Source organism: Macaca thibetana, chromosome 2, assembly GCF_024542745.1.
Source record: "Macaca thibetana thibetana isolate TM-01 chromosome 2, ASM2454274v1, whole genome shotgun sequence".
NCBI classification, from domain to species: Eukaryota; Metazoa; Chordata; class Mammalia; order Primates; family Cercopithecidae; genus Macaca; species Macaca thibetana.
This window is the reverse complement of record NC_065579.1, coordinates 58,837,677-58,853,760: the sequence shown is the minus strand read 5'-3', so window position 1 is coordinate 58,853,760 and position 16,084 is coordinate 58,837,677. Positions and strand designations below refer to the sequence as shown.

General features: G+C 42.6%; 1 protein-coding gene and 1 pseudogene across 2 annotated transcripts in view; one reads left to right on the top strand and one right to left on the bottom strand.

The window, feature by feature from the left end:
- Nucleotides 1-16,084, bottom strand: part of KCNAB1 (potassium voltage-gated channel subfamily A regulatory beta subunit 1) — a 420,994-nt gene that overhangs the window by 348,639 nt on the left and 56,271 nt on the right. The window lies entirely within an intron of this gene.
- LOC126947676 (U5 small nuclear ribonucleoprotein 40 kDa protein-like) lies at nt 3,427-15,182 on the top strand (annotated as a pseudogene).

Here is a 16,084-nt window from a genome sequence, read left to right as displayed (position 1 = left end):
ACAACTGAGACACCATTAAGTTGTTTTTACATTTTCAAACATACATTGTCAAATATATTTTAAAAGAAAGTTTCAGAATAGATGAAGCATATTATCCCACAATATAAATTTTTAATGTATATTGAAATTAGTAGAAGCATAGGAAAGTCTGAAAGAGTATGCTACAAACTGTTTAAAACCTATGACAGGATTAAGAAGCACTTTGCTTTTCTAAATTGTAAATTTCTGTACTGTTTGCATTTTTATTTACATAAGTATGCATTTCTTTTGAAATCAGAAGAATCATTTTTTTAAATAAAATGTCAACCCTTTGAAGAAAGTTTACCATGAAATTTTTTCTTGAACAAAGCAGGCTATGAAACGATATATAGTATAATATTGGTTTCTAAATATATGCAAATATTTATGGTAAATATACCAAAAGGATGTCCACTAAAATGCCGAGAAATTAATTTCTGAGGGAATGAATTGTAGGCGATTTTTTTTTCCACATTTCCAAAATTTTCTAGAGTGATGACAGTTATAATCAGAAAAAAAAAAATCCACAATGAGATAAAGCATAAAACATAAACTTACCAAGGGAAGCTGGGAAAAGACGTATCCAAGTAGGTAATCTTGAGATGCCCAAAATATTAATAGAAATTTACCAAGGGAATGGGAGAACTCTCTCTGAGGGAACAGCGTGTGAAAGGACATGAAGCTATAAAAGAGAATGAATGGTGTATTGCTCTGCCCACTAAGGGTCCCATATTGCCTCTACATTTTGGAGACAGAGGTTTCTGTCTCCAAAATGCCACATAGTTCAGCATGATAAGCTTGTGAAGTGCAAAGGAGTGAAATTGATGAGAAATTAAGCTATAAATTAGGGAACCAATGAAGGGAAATGTACACTGTGCCAGCGAACCCAGACTTGAAGCTGTAAGCCAGGGAAGCCACTGAGGATTTTAAGTAGGGAAGTGACCTGATTTGATTGGCATTTGAAATCACTGGCTTCACCGCAGGTGATGGAGTAAAATGAGGCAAAACTGAAATAAGAGAGATCAGGCTTTGCAATGGTTAAGGTAAGAAGTCATGAGGATGAACGTGGATTCAAGAGATCATTAGGAAGCAGAGCCAACAGGACTTGATAACTTGCTGGATGCACAGAGGGCAGGGGTCAGGGCTGAGGATGAGTCTGGTAGGATGCCCAGGTTTCTGATCTGAGTGGTTGTGTACTCATCATACTGTTTTCCAGAAAATAGGGAGGGGGAGTTCAAGAAGCAGGGTGGAATGGGGAGATAAAGAAATATCAATTATGCTTTAGACATGCTGAATAGAAGTGACTGTGAATCATCCAGGCAGAAGTATCCAGTTCACAAATATGTAAAAATGATAATATGGGTGTAGCAGTTAGAAAAGACAAATGGACAAGAGACAAAGATTTCAGAGCTATGAGTTATAAGTGGTAGTTCACTTACCAAGAATATGAGTGAGTCAACTCATGGGGAGTGTATACAGGGAAAAGAAAGCCATCCAAGCATGAATCTCTGAGGAATACCAAGTTGGAGGGTCAGTGATGAATTCAAAGATGGAGTCAAACACACTGAGATGTCCCAGCACAGTGGCTCATGCATGCAATGCCAACACTTTGGGAGGCCAAGGCAGGAGGATGGCTTGAGCCCTGGAATTCTAGAACAGCCTGGGCAACATAGGGAGAACCTGTTTCTACAAAAAATAAAAAGAAATTAGCCAGGTGCGGTGGTGCATACCTGTGGTCCCAGCTACTTGGGAGGCTGAGGTGGGAGGATCACTTGAGCCCAGGAGGTAGAGGCTACAGTGAGCTCTGATCACACCATTGCACTCCAGCCTGGGCGACAGAGTGAGACTCCATATCCAGAAAAAAAAAAAAAAAAAAAAAAAAAAAAAAAAAAGATGCTGAAAAGAATCAGAAAAACAATGCCCTAAAAGTCAAGAGAGGAGTATAAGAGGGAGGGAGGCCTCAAAGAACAAGGAAAGCCAGGCCTGAAACTCCTCCCTTAGCTATTAGTAAAAGCAGACATCACCTTGTAGAGGGCAGTGTTCCTAGAGGGATGGAGACTGAAAGCTAGGGTGCAAAGAGGTAAGAGGTTGAACAGAAATGAGAAGGCGGAAGCAGGTAGGACAGGTCTAGGAAGGAGACAGGCAGCAGCTAGTGGGAGAGAGTGCAAAAGGAGAGGAGTTTCGTTTCGTTCATAAAAAGGAAATACTTGCTCAGGCTGGTATTCTGAGAGGGCAGTGACAGAAGGCAGGAACAAGGAATAAAGAAGACAACAGAGGCTGCCAAGTCTGGGGAGATGTGTTCCACAGCACAGCCTGGGAGGGAGATGTCGGCTTTGAACAGGAGGGGAACCACTGATGCTACAGAGGTGGAAGGGAATAGGACAGGAACAACTAATACAGACAATTTTGTGGATTAAAAAGCTAAATTTTGAAGGCAATACTTTAAAGATGGGCTGCAATTTCTTCCCAGAAAAAAAAAAAGAAAAAAGGCAAGTTCTTCAGATTGGAGTCATGGAGTTGTGCAAAAGAAGGGAGCTTGAAAAGGGAGATGAAACACTAAAGTAGCAAGTGAAACAGAACTGAAGTCTCCAAGAAAAGGACCATCGGTTTGAATTGAGCCCCCCAGCAATTGGCCGCAAGTCTGGTCATTGGAGACTTGCGGCCAATTGATTGGCAAAGTGAGATTTTTTCTGTACTATGCTCAGTAGCTGCTCCTATGTAGATGCAGAGAAAGAATATTTAGATTTCCCAAACTTGGGATTTGCAAGGCCAAAGGAAAGAAAGGAAGGAAATGGGGAAGATATCAGTCCCGCGGTTGCAGAGATGGCCTGTACGTGTTCGGTTATAGAGAAGTTCAGAACACACTGCCCCCAAAAGGTGCCAACGGGCATATTGACAACTTTGAATTAAAGGTACTTGAAAAACAGCAGGTACAAGAAGATCATTCTTCCTCTTCTTAAAAATAGAAGATGAAATTCCCATCTGAAAGGTGTCCTCCTATACCAGAAAAAAAAAATACTCCTATCATCGAAGATGGGAAGTTGAGACTGAGGGAAGTCTGTGCAAACCTTGTTACGCTAACCCTTACCTTCCTAGTTACTTCTCTACCCAATTAACTGTCCTAGCCCAAGCCCCTTAGCCTTGTCACATTTTCACAATTTACTAATCTTTCTCCAATTCAGTATATAAGCATTCAACCGAAGCTGGGTCTCTGGGCCTTCATTTCCTTATGAAAGCTTCCATACCACATAAAAGTGACACTAAATACATTTGTATGTTTTTCTCCTATCTGACATCAACTGAATTCTCAGGCTAATCAGAAAAACTCTAAGAGAATAGAGGTAAAGTTGTGCCTCCCCAGCTGGCTAGGGCAGAACGTGGGCCCAGGAAATTGTTGACAATTTGGAGATGGTGAGGTGGGAAGGCGGCTATGGAGGTAGCAGGGACATGGGTGTGGGCCAGCTATTAGAAAAGGTGGTTGTGAGTGGAAGAAGGGATATCAGAGTCTGGAACCATAGAAGACGCTCAGCCCTGAAGACTGAAGGTCACATGAGCTGGGGAAGAGCTTTGCCAAGGTGGCTGGAGTGTCAGTGAAGGTCACTGAAGACAACTGGTGGGGACTTAGTGGGGAATAGTGGAAAGGCCTCTGGACCAGTCTTCAGGAGTCCTGGGTTTTAATTTTACCCCTGCCACTTTCTTTCTGTGTGGCCTTGAGCTTTACACCCACCCTCTCTGAGCTTTTGTCTCCTCCATGAGAACAGAGATATGGAGGTACTGTAATGTTAAATAATACGCATGAGAATTCCTGCCACTTAGTCGGTCTCCATCAGTATTGACTGGATCTGGAGCCTGGCATGTTAGACATGAGCCTGTGGAGCATAGGAGCCCAGGGATGGGAGGGAAAATGCCCCAACTAGTATGGGACAAGAGACAGAAGAAAGGGGACTGAGGAAGAAGGGGATATACTTTGGCAGGCTTCCCAGTTTTGCTTAGAACTGACCTTACTTACCTTCAGATGGAGGAAGGCAAAGAGGAGTTACCCTGAAAGATATTTCGATCATCCTACATTGCAAAGATAGACAGCTTTGTTTCACTTGATTTATGAAGACTGTTTTTAAAATCCAGCCACCTTTGTTCTTAGATACCTGTGTCCTTGAACTCATGCCCTTTTGGCTGTTCCAGGCACTCTTTCCATCAATTATCTGTCTAGCCAGCATATTCCATTCCTCTGTCTCCACTGGCAACTTCTTTTCAGCCTCCAAACACCTGGAGTGTCTCCTTCCTTAAGAGACTCTCTCCAGCCTGCCTCCCAGCCCTGAGAGCTCTATTGGTCTCTCTCCACTTCCTTACTAATCCCACTCTAGCCCAAAACAGAGCTGGACAGAATATAAAATTCTCTTTGGTAGAACAGGGAGCCTAGAGATGCTAGAAACTGATCCAAGCCAGGCCTGACAGGGGCAGAATCAAACTGGCAGAAAACAGAATGGAAGGTGGTTGCAGAATAGAGACAGGAGAATGAAAACAGAAGGAATAACCATCTTTCACCCACTTCTAATTTAAGTTATCTCTCGGTATTGTATAAACTTTGGACTGTGGACTGTCTTGGATCCTATGGGGGACAAAAAAAAATGGTTTGTATATACATCACCACTTGTACAATAATAGTAATAGTATAATAATAGCTAGCACATGTATAGCATTTACTAAATGTCACAATTTGCTCTATGGTCATTGTGTATACTAACTTATTTAGAGCTCACAACAATCCTAGGAGGTAGGTATAGTTATTATCCCCATTTTACAGATGAGGGGACTGAGGGTCACCAAAATTAAATAACTTGTTGAAGGTCAAGTATTTTGTAAGTGGTGGCCAAGCCCAGGTAGTCTGAATCAGTAGCACTTATAGAGCATTTATACTTATACTTTTTCTCATGTCATTTGCCTACTGACCCTGGGAGGCCCAGATGACATGTATAATTATGCTCATTACCACTAACAGATAAGGAAACTGAGTCCAGGAGATGAAGTCATTGCCTGAGTTCACAGAGTCAGGGAATGGCAGAGTCAGCGACTTAGGTTCTGTACTACAAATCCGTGCAACTGGGGAGACATGAGGGAAAGAAACTGGCATCTGAGGCTGCTATGGGCAAACAGCAGGGCACAAAGCCAGGCTGGCTACTAGGTGAGCTGCTAGGGACAGCTGGGCACACATTCAGCCAAGTCAGCTTCAATGTTCAGGGGTTCTCTGGCAGCACACAAACCATGCATTGCCAGTTTTACACAGTTAGTGTAGGATTTCTGGAGTGTCCCCATTCTTTCAGGCAGTCATGAATCCTCCAGTGAATGTGACAATCCCAGCAGGGATCCTGGGTCTGGGTCCTAATAGCACCACTGTACTGAATCCCATGGCCCCAATGACTTTGCTTCCACTTTTATTCTTCAGAACCCTGTCCCTTGAGACTTATCTCCCACTCCTTCTCAAAGCCCTCACCTCCCTCAATTTGACTGTGCATCCTCCTGATTCTCCTGCCTCGTCTTTCCTTGTCTCCCTACCGGGGTTCTCTATGCCCCAACTCCACCCCTCATCGTGGGCGCTCCTCAAGGCCTCATTTCTTTCCACTCTGTATACTCTTCCCAGATGGTCTCATCTCTCTCCATGATGTCCAACATTTAGTTATTTTTGAAGTACTCCTTAAATCAATTATTGTGTGGTAAAAAATATATTAAAGGATAGAACTAAAATTCTTCTTAAGAATGAAACTGTCGGCTGGGCGCATAATCCCAGCCTGTAATCCCAGCACTTTGGGAGGCTAAGGCAGGTGAATCACAAGGTCAGGAGTTTGAGACAAGCGTGGTCAACATGGTGAAACCCCATCTCTACTAAGAATACAAAAAATTAGCTGGGCGTAGTGGCAGGCGCCTATAATCCCAGCTACTCTGGAGGCTGAGGCAAGCGAATCGCTTGAACCTGGGAGGCAGAGGTTTCGGTGAGCAGAGATCGCACCACTGCACTCCAACCCTGGGCAACAGAGTGAGATTCCCCCTCCAAAAAAAAAAAAAAGGAATGAAATTGTCTTACTTTAAGAAGATACGTTGTTGAGACAGTTGGGCAGAAAAGATAAGACCCGAGGGCAGGGGGAACCTGGAAAGAAGGAGTAGAATATAAAGAAGGCTAAATTGATTTTCTTAAGAAAATGGAAGAAATTTGGAAAATAAGGGTGAAGGAGAAGTGTCCGCCAGAGGAAAAGTAGAGATGAGTGGCATAAACTTAGGCTGAGTTGGTAGAAATGGCTGAGGGACCCTTTAAGAAGGATGCCCCTAGGTCAATGTTAGGTTATTTGCACATCTGCAATGTAAAGCTCAACAATCTCTCCTGAATTTTAATAAATTCTAGTATTAGCCAAGGATTCTCATGAGGCTTTTTATGATCTCTTCTTCACAAAATAAGCAAAATTCTGATTCAATATCTGGATAAATGAGGTACAAAATAGCAGCAGGGCCTGTAAGGTTTTAGACAATCCACAAACTAATTGGGTGAGAGGCTCCTAAATTCTTAGATATCTTGTGGAAGGTATTAGACCTATGATGAGTGAGGGAATAGGGATTTTAAACCCATCTTATACAGGGACTTAAGAAACATGGATACCTCACACTAATATAATTATAAAGTTATTAAAGTTGCTCATGATAAACATTTTGAATAATACTAAAAAGTAAAAAGAAGGAATACAAATAAACTGTAGTCTACCTCCAAATACAACTAGTTTAACATTTTCATGAATAACTCTCCAATTTCTTTCCTGGTAAGACTTCTCATATAACTTAATAATCTTTTATATACTCCAATGTCACTCCAATATTCTAAACCCATCTTTTCAAATTCCTGTATATTGAACAACAAGGTTGACGTGTCCTAAATTGAGTTCAACATCTTTACTCCCCCTACCCCCACCTCACTGCCTTTCCTCTTTCAGGTAATGACTGAAAGACATTGTGTCAGGGGGACTCTCCTAAATGCCATTATTTTTTCCATCATGTTGGGTTACTTAATTTCTCCCCCAAATGCATTTCACACTGCTCCCTTCTAACCTCTGTCTCGTGTTGTTTTCTCTGCCTAGACTTCCTCTCTCGATAGTTTACCCATCTGTCATGGGCTGAATTTTGTTCCTCTCAAAACTCATATGTTGAAGGCCTAATCCTCAGTATGTCAGAATATGACTCTATTTGGAAACAGAGCCTTTAAAGAGGTAATTCAGTTAAAATGAGATCATTAGGGTGGGCTCTAATCTAAGATGGCTGGTGTCCTTTGAAGAAGAGGAGATTACAACACAGACACACAGAGTAAAGGATGGCCATGGGAGGACACAACCAGAAGGCAGCTCTCTGTGAGCCAAGGAGAGAGGCCTCAGGAGAAACCTATCCTGCCCATACCTTAATCTCAGACTTTCATTGTCCAGGGCTGTGAGAAAATAAATTTCTGTTCCTTAGTCACCTAGTCGATGGTACTTTGCTGTGGCAACCCAAACTAATGTACCATCTTCAAGGCCAATCTCTGTTTCCACCTTCTTCATGTGACATTTCTGTTCTCCTTCCCTGGGGCCTGCATGACACTCTGCTATGGTTTATTTGCCCATCTGCTCTCCTGGGTGAGGCATGAATCCTGCCTCATTCTTCAGGACAGACGATGTTTTAGTCATCTCTATCATCATCATTGCACCTAATTCAGAGCCTTGCATGTGGTAGGTGTTCAAAAAGCAGTTATTGGATTGTACTAAAAAAATTTATTGCAGAATAATTCACTTAAATATTACTGTAAAAAAGTAGAAAATGAATCATTGTAAGCAGTAATAAACATGTCATTTTCTTTTTATTTTTGGTATTCCCCAGGTACCAGGCATTTTCCTCTGATACTGAATACCCAAGAAAAGAAAGTTGTTAGGCAAACCAAAATAAATGTCTAGTCTTTTAAAAGTTTAAATAGGTAAGTACCTCCCTTTTTACATGGTAACATGCTTTAAATCCACAACTAGTCAGTATGGCACAATGAAACAAGCATTGGTTTATGAGTTAGACTACTCTGGTTTCATGCTTGGCTCCACCATTTACTTCCTATGTAACTATTATCAGATTATTTCACCTCCCCAAGTCTGCTTCCTTATCTATAAAATGGAAATGTCCATAAGTACTTTATAGAATTGGCGTGAGGATTGAATTACAAATAAGATTAGAAAAGCTGGATTGGAATCCCAGCTTTCGACCATTTATTGACTGAGTGACCTCTGACAGGTTATTTAATCCTTCTAAGCCTTCATTTCCTCAACTATAGAAGGAGGATGATGGCAATAATAGTACCAAGCTAATAAGCCTGCTGAGATAATTACTTGGGTATCTGAGTAAATGTTCAATATATGTTAAGTGATACAATGTCAGCATTAAAGTGACTAATACAGAGACTAACACATAGATAATATACAATAAATCATATTTATTAATATTACTATACTAGGATGATTTACATTAAAAACATAACTATGGTCATAAATGAAAAGTATTTTCTTTATACTCAGTCAATTATACATTTTCTAAGGGAGAAGTTCAGTATTTGAAGCAATTCAATCTTTTCCTGAGCGAGAATAGTTTTGAGCAACAGCATTGACAGAGCAATATGTAATCTCATCACTTTCAGTCCATTCTATCATCACCTTTGGTGCTGGGGTTACCCCTCATTGCATGCAGCCAGAACTGTACTTTACAGAGTCATTTCATGCAATGGTAGACAGGAAGATAAAGCTGTTAGTGAAGCTAGCTCAGCTCCGTGACAGATGCCTTCTGAAGGAGTCCAAAATGGGCGGCTTCCCCGACCCAAAACACGTGCACGTGGCTGGGTCCTTCCACGTGACATAACAAGAGTAGTTAACCAGAAGAACGCGGGGGGGTGGGGTCGGTTCCAAACTAGGGAATAATAAAGAATATTTTTAAATTGTTTTTAATTTTATACAATTTTATATCCCCCCCTTCTGGAATGGGAAGAAAAAGTATAAATGGACTATAATTTTGTTTCAGAAGTAGTATTTACATATATGTATAGTATTAGCATGGAACTGTAAACCCTTTTCTTAAATCTTTACTATTTTGAAAATACTGTGTCAAGCACAAAATGAAAGCTTAGTAAATATTCCTTGAATTTCAATTCATCAATAAATTCATATCTATTTCAATGACTTCAGGAAAAATAAAACCTTATATAATATTATATTGGTGATTCTCAAAGAATCACCAGAGTGGAGAAGCAGATGCTCATTACAATTACTTAGTTAAAAAATCATAATAATAAATCTTGATAAATAATTTTATTAAGTAAAAAAACACATTTATTCTGTACCTACCATATGCCAAGTAGGTTCTCAAAAAATAAAGATGAATTAGATTCTCTATCCTTTCAAGGTTGAATAGATAAATCCTCCCCCAATCCGATGGACTCTTAACGAAAAGAGAATTAATTCCAGAAGGGCTCTACTCCCTTTCTGCCACTTTCTCCCATGAAACAATGGAGCAGAGTGGAAAGAAAGGTGAAGTCAGGCTTTATGAGCATCTCTGTTGTGCAACATCTTCTCTTTTCCCCACTAGGGGTAGAAAGAGTGTCTTCTCAAGTTTGTGGGGATTTCTGGAGCAAAACCTCAGAATCAAAGAATGCTGGAGCCAAAGGTCATGGGAGAGGTCTCCTTGCCTCATAGTTCTCAACCCCAGTTTCTAAATGAGTGTGAGGGTCAATATATTCCTGCAGTTTTATGTCTAGTTGAAAACCACTGATAGAATCTACGGTTTTCCTTTTACAGGCAAGAAAGCTGGTTCACAGGAACACGGAAAGCTTGCCTCAAATCACAGTGGAAACTTGAATCCAGGTCTCCTTACTTCATATACCAAACTTTCTTTACCTGGGATCCCAAGAATAGCTCTAGGAAGTCTGGTGACCCTTCCTAAAATTGTATGTAAAATTTGGATATGGGCCGGGTGCGGCGGCTCACACCTGTAATCCCAGCGCTTTGGGTGGATCATGAGGTCGGGAGTTTGAGACCAGCCTGGCCAACATGGTGAAACCCCGTCTCTACTAAAAATACAAAAATTATCTGGGCCTGGTGGCGGGCACCTATAATCCCAGTTGCTCAGGAGGCGGAGGAAGGAGAATCGTTTGAACTAGACAGGCGGAGGTGGCAGTGAGCCGAGACTGTGCCATTGCACTCCAGCCTGGGCGACGTGGCAAGACTCCGTCGCAAAAAAAAAAAAAAAAAAAAAGGTATACATGTGTACATTCAAATGGGAAGAGGATCCATGGCTTTTGACAAATGCTCAAAAAAATTAAAACCGGCCGGGCGCGGTGGCTCACGCCTGTAATCCCAGCACTTTGGGAGGCTAAGGAGGGCAGATCACGAGGTCAGGAGATCAAGACTTTCCCGGCTAACATGGTGAAACCCCGTCTCTACTAAAAATACAAAAGAATTAGCCAGGCGCGGTGGCCTGTAGTCCCAACTACTCGGGAGGTTGAGGCAGGAGAATGGCGTGAACCTGGGAGGCGGAGCTTGCTGTGAGCCGAGATCGTGCCACTGCACTCCAGCCTGGGTGACAGAGGGAGACTCCGTCTCAAAAAATAATAATAATAATAATTAATTAATTAATTATAACGATAAGTTCAAATTTGCATTAGCTATTTCCCAGGCAATTTTAAGAAGTGTCTCGGTATAGTGAGCAGGATTGGCCAGGTGTGACTCAGGGTTAGAACCCCACATAACGTGATTGGAGAGATGTGGTATGAGCCCCACTCTATAAGAACTCCCCAGTTTCCTCACAGTATGGCGATTCCTCAAGGATCTAGAACTAGATGTACCATATGACCCAGTCATCCCATTACTGGGTATATACCCAAAAGATTATAAATCATGCTGCTATAAAGACACATGCACATGTATGTTTATTGCGGCACTATTCACAATAGCAAAGACTTGGAATCAACCCAAATGTCCATCAGTGACAGATTGGATTAAGAAAATGTGGCACATATACACCATGGAATACTATGCAGCCATAAAAAAGGATGAGTTTGTGTCCTTTGTAGGGACATGGATGCAGCTGGAAACCATCATTCTTAGCAAACTATCACGAGAACAGAAAACCAAACCCCGCATGTTCTCACTCATAGGTGGGAACTGAACAATGAGATCACTTGGACTCGGGAAGGGGAACATCACACACCGGGGCCTATCATGGGGAGGGGGGAGGGGGGAGAGATTGCATTGGGAGTTATACCTGATGTAAATGACGAGTTGATGGGTGCTGACGAGTTGATGGGTGCAGCACAGCAACATGGCACAAGTATACATATGTAACAAACCTGCACGTTATGCACATGTACCCTAGAACTTAAAGTATAATAATAATAATAAATAAATTTAAAAAAAAAAAAAAAAAAAAAAGAACTCCCCAGTTTCCTCCCAAACTTTTGCCTGAAATTGCTTTGTGGGTTAACGGATTTTGTACTATTCAAATGCAGATGTCCCTGGAGAAACAACAGAAGTCATTGTCACACACAATAAAGTTGAAGTCATCATATTGCCTCCAAAAAGCTGTGGAGTAGCTGCAAGCAGATATGAAGGATGGGGAAGGGACACAGGGACTACAGGAACCCTTTGCATTGAGGGATGGGAGATCTCCACGGAGGAAATGGCACAAAAATGGAGGCAGGTGGGCCTCAAAAACCCAAAGCACCATCCAGTTGCCGCCGTGATAGAACAGCAGAAGCGTAGGGGCCCAGAGTTACCGCTGGTCCCAGTCAAGCGGCAGCGGCATGAGTTGCTGTTGGGAGCGGCGGGGTCGGGCCCTGGAGCGGGGCAGAAGCAGGCCAAGCCGGGAGCTTTGCTGGTGTTCCTCCCTTCAAGCCCCAATCATGCTGCTCTCTGGACATGAAGGGGAAGTATACTTCTTCACGTTCCACCCCAACGGATCCACCTATCCATCTGCAGGATTTGACCGACTGATATTGTCGTGGAATGTATATGGTGACTGTGATAACTCTGCCATACTGAAAGGACACAGTGGAGCAGTGATGGAACTACACAACAACACAGATGGCAGTATGCTCTTCTCAGCATCCACAGATAAAACTGTGGCTGTGTGGGATAGCGAAACAGGCAAGAGGGTTAAAAGGCTAAAGGGACATACTTCTTTTGTGAATTCCTGTTATCTAGCCAGCTTGTTTGCACTAGCAGTGACGATGGCAGTTAAGTTTTGGGACATCTGGAAGAAAGCAGCCATCCAAACATTTCAGAACATGTACCAGGTGTTAGCTGTGACCCCCAGTGACCCAAGTGATCAGATTATTTCTTGTGGAATAGACAATGATATCAAGGTCTGGGACCTGCACCAGAACAAACTAATGTACACCATGACAGGCCATGCAGATTCAGTGACTGGCCTGAGCTTAAGTTCTGAAGGCTCTTGTCTCTTGTCCAATGCAATGGACAATACAGTTCTTGTCTGGGATGTCTGGCCATTTGCCCCCAAAGAGAGGTGTGTAAAGATATTTCAAGGAAATGTGCACAACTTTGAAAAGAACCTTCTAAGATGTTCTTGGTCACCTGATGGAAGCAAAATAGCAGCTAGCTCAGCCGACAGGTTTGTGTATGTGTGGGATACCACAAGCAGAAGAATATTGTATAAGCTGCCCGGCCATGCTGGCTCCATCAGTGAAGTTGCTTTCCACCCTGACTAGCCCATCATTATCTCAGCATCGAGTGACAGCATCGAGACTGTGTGTGATATGGAATGGAAGACTCCAAGGCTACTTGTCTTTGAGACCTCAGACTGCATAAGTGACATCAAATGTTTGTTGCCCAGGCTAGTACCCTCCCTTCAGATGACCATTACTGGCAAGAAACAGAGGAGGCGTTGGCCATATTCCAAAAACCACTGCTATCCTATTTCACCAGGATGACTAAGGCAAGCTCCCCGTGGCCTCTAAAATCCACCTGCCAGATTTCAGGGAGTGTTTTATTTTATTTTTTCTTTTTCTTCTATCCTGTTTTGTAATGCCTGACCAATGTGACAAATTTGCTGGTTGGGATTTTTTTTTTTTTTTTAGTAATTGGCTTGTATGATATTTTCTTTCTGTATTTCTCTGTGATTTTGTATTAAAAGCCTTAAAAACAAACAAACAAACCAACCCAAAGCACCTCTGTTTTCTGTCGAAGACAGTCCTGAAGGGTAAAAATCCAAACTCACTGCAACAGATCAGAAGCCTCATGAACTGACAATTTGGCTGAGACCACTCTAAGCCCTGTGACGTTCTCCGTCAAATAGTTGAGTAGGTAAATAAATAAATATTGTGGCAGCCAGAGAAACACCATGTTTCTCTGAAGAATTCCACTTGCAGACTTGAGGAAGAGTTCAACAACAAGCATCTGGTAAAGTTAGCTAGAAGCTGCCATATCTTCTAAAAGTGGAAGCTCACTGACAGATGCCCCCTCATTGGCAGCCCAAGCCCAGTCTTCCTGGTGCCTTTTTAGACCCCTGCATTGGTGGGGCTCCATGCCTCCTGATGGGAGGCTGGGCTGCTATGAGAACAAAAGGGTCAGTGGAAGCGACCACGTTGGCTAAATATCAGCCCCTCCAGCTCTTCTCGACCTCAGGCACTCTGACGTATAGGGGTAGCTCACCAGCTTTTAAAAAGAGACCTAAAAAAGGACTTGGCAGGTATGGATCCCTGATTTCCCATTGATACTTTGACTATAGGCTGGAACAGTCAGGGTGTCAGGGAAGGGCGCACCCATTCCTTAATGAGTAAAGAAGCATGGTATTCTCTGCTGGGAGAGTTTTATTTTGCTGAATACCATAGATCTTGCTAACTACCTACCCTTCTGATGACTGACTGTTCACACAGCTAAAGAGCTCCTCCTGCTGAATTCTCATCAAGAAACTGGCTGCAGAAAGCAGCTCCTCCTTATAAGCTCGGCATGTAGCCCTCTGTCAGCTACATAATGTTTCTAATTCCTACCCAAGAACAAAACACTAAAAGTTAATTATTACTTGAAGGGAACAAAGAGAGAAAATACCAAGTGTTTAGTTCCTAAAATTATTTTGAGTAAAATTGGAGATAAGAAGGCTAGCCTTGAGCAGTATCTTTGTCCCCAAATGTATAATGTATTAGTCAGAGTTCTCTAGAGAACCAGAACTAATAGGAGGTAAATATAAAGAGATCATTAGAAGGAATTTGTTCCTATGATTATGGAGGCTTAAAAGTCCCATAATCAGTAGTCTGCAAACTGGAGACCCAGGAAAGTTGGTGGTGTAGTTCCAGTCCGAGTCTGAAGGCCTGAGGACCAGGAGAGCCAATGGTACATGTCACTGTCTGAGGGCAGAAGGCCAACGTCCCAGCTCAATCAATTGGACAAAGAGAGTGAATTCTGCCTTCCTCCATCTTTTGTTCTATTCAGGTCCTCAACTGATTGGATGATGGCCACTCACATCAGGAAGGGCAGTCTGGTTTACACAGTCCTCTGGTACAAATGCTGATCTCATTGGAAACACCCTTACAGACACACCCAGAAATAACATTGAAACAAACATCTGGGCACCCTGTGGCCCTGTCAAGTTGACATATAAAATTAACCATCGCATACGATTTGTTGCATTTTTTTTTTTGGTTACATAGTGTTAATAAAACTGGATGAAACTTAGAATTAATGCTGTCTTTTAAAGATGGGGAAACTGAGGTCCCTAGAGAGGTTAAGGGACTCCCTTAAACTGAGACTCCCACTGACAGTTGGATAGACCTGGAAGTAAAATCCAGATGAACTATGCTATTTTCTTTTCTACTGACAGCTGGACAGTAATTGCTCTTATTACCTGAATGATTCATAACCCATTTCCAGCGTGTTTAACATTTATAACTAATTAGTTAAAGCTAGGAAGAGTTTCACTTCCAGACATTGAATTTTTTTTGTGTTTTTTAGACCCTCTTCTTCCCATTGTCTTATTACACCCTCACTCCCTCATCTCAGAAACACCCTGGTTATCTCACCGGCCATCTTGATGATGGTTCTGTTGCCCTGAGAGTGAAATCAGGGCTGAGCTTGTTACGAAGAAAAATGCTGAGTCAATTTCTACCCAACTGACAGATTTTGTGGCAGGGCCTTGTAACCAGGGTCCCCGCCCCTCTTAGATATTGACGGCAGTGAATTGAGGCATCCGACACTCAGATCTTCTTCCAGGCTTTTCTTTCTCTCCAGAGGAGAAGCCTTTTCTAAACACTTGCCAGGTGCTGTCAATGAGCCTTACATGTCTTTCCCTAGAAGCAAAATGTTTAAGGTCCACAAGTGAATAAAATACGCACACTAGCTTCTCAAAGAAACTGCCCGATGACAGAAGGACCTTTACATCCAGAGGCATTGGCAAAGTTGTGTGAGGCCACATGGGTAGATTGGAACTGCTCTAGCTTAAAAGGCATTAGATGCCCTGGGATGTCTCCATGGCTAGCAAAACCCAGCTCAGAGAGCGTTCTCAGCCTCCAATATTCCCCTGGGACTTTCCAGGTCCTATCTCGGTCCTTTGGCCTAAGGTTTTATCCCCTTGTCTTGTCTACTCTGTGACTTCACGCTGACTACCTCTGATTACCTAGAAAGGCCCCTGTCTACTCTCAGTGGCCACTTGCCACTAACCACTGACCTGGGAATAAGTAACAAATCACGTCACCATCCTCATTCCCTTTTGAAAAATGCCGTTTGATGGCCAGATGTGCTGGCTCACGCCTATAATCCCAGCATTTTTGAAGGCCGAGGAGGGTGGATTGCTTGAGGTCAGGAGTTTGAGACCAGCCCAGCCAACATGGCAAAACCCTGTCTCCACAAAAAATACAAAAATTAGCCGGGCGTGGTGGCGGGCACCTGTAATCCCCGCTACTCAGGAAGCTGAGGCATGAGAATTGCTTGAGCGTGGGAGGCGGAGGTTGCAGTGAGCTGAGATTGCACCATGGCATTCCAGCCTGGACAACAAAGCAAGACTCTCTCTCAAAACAAAC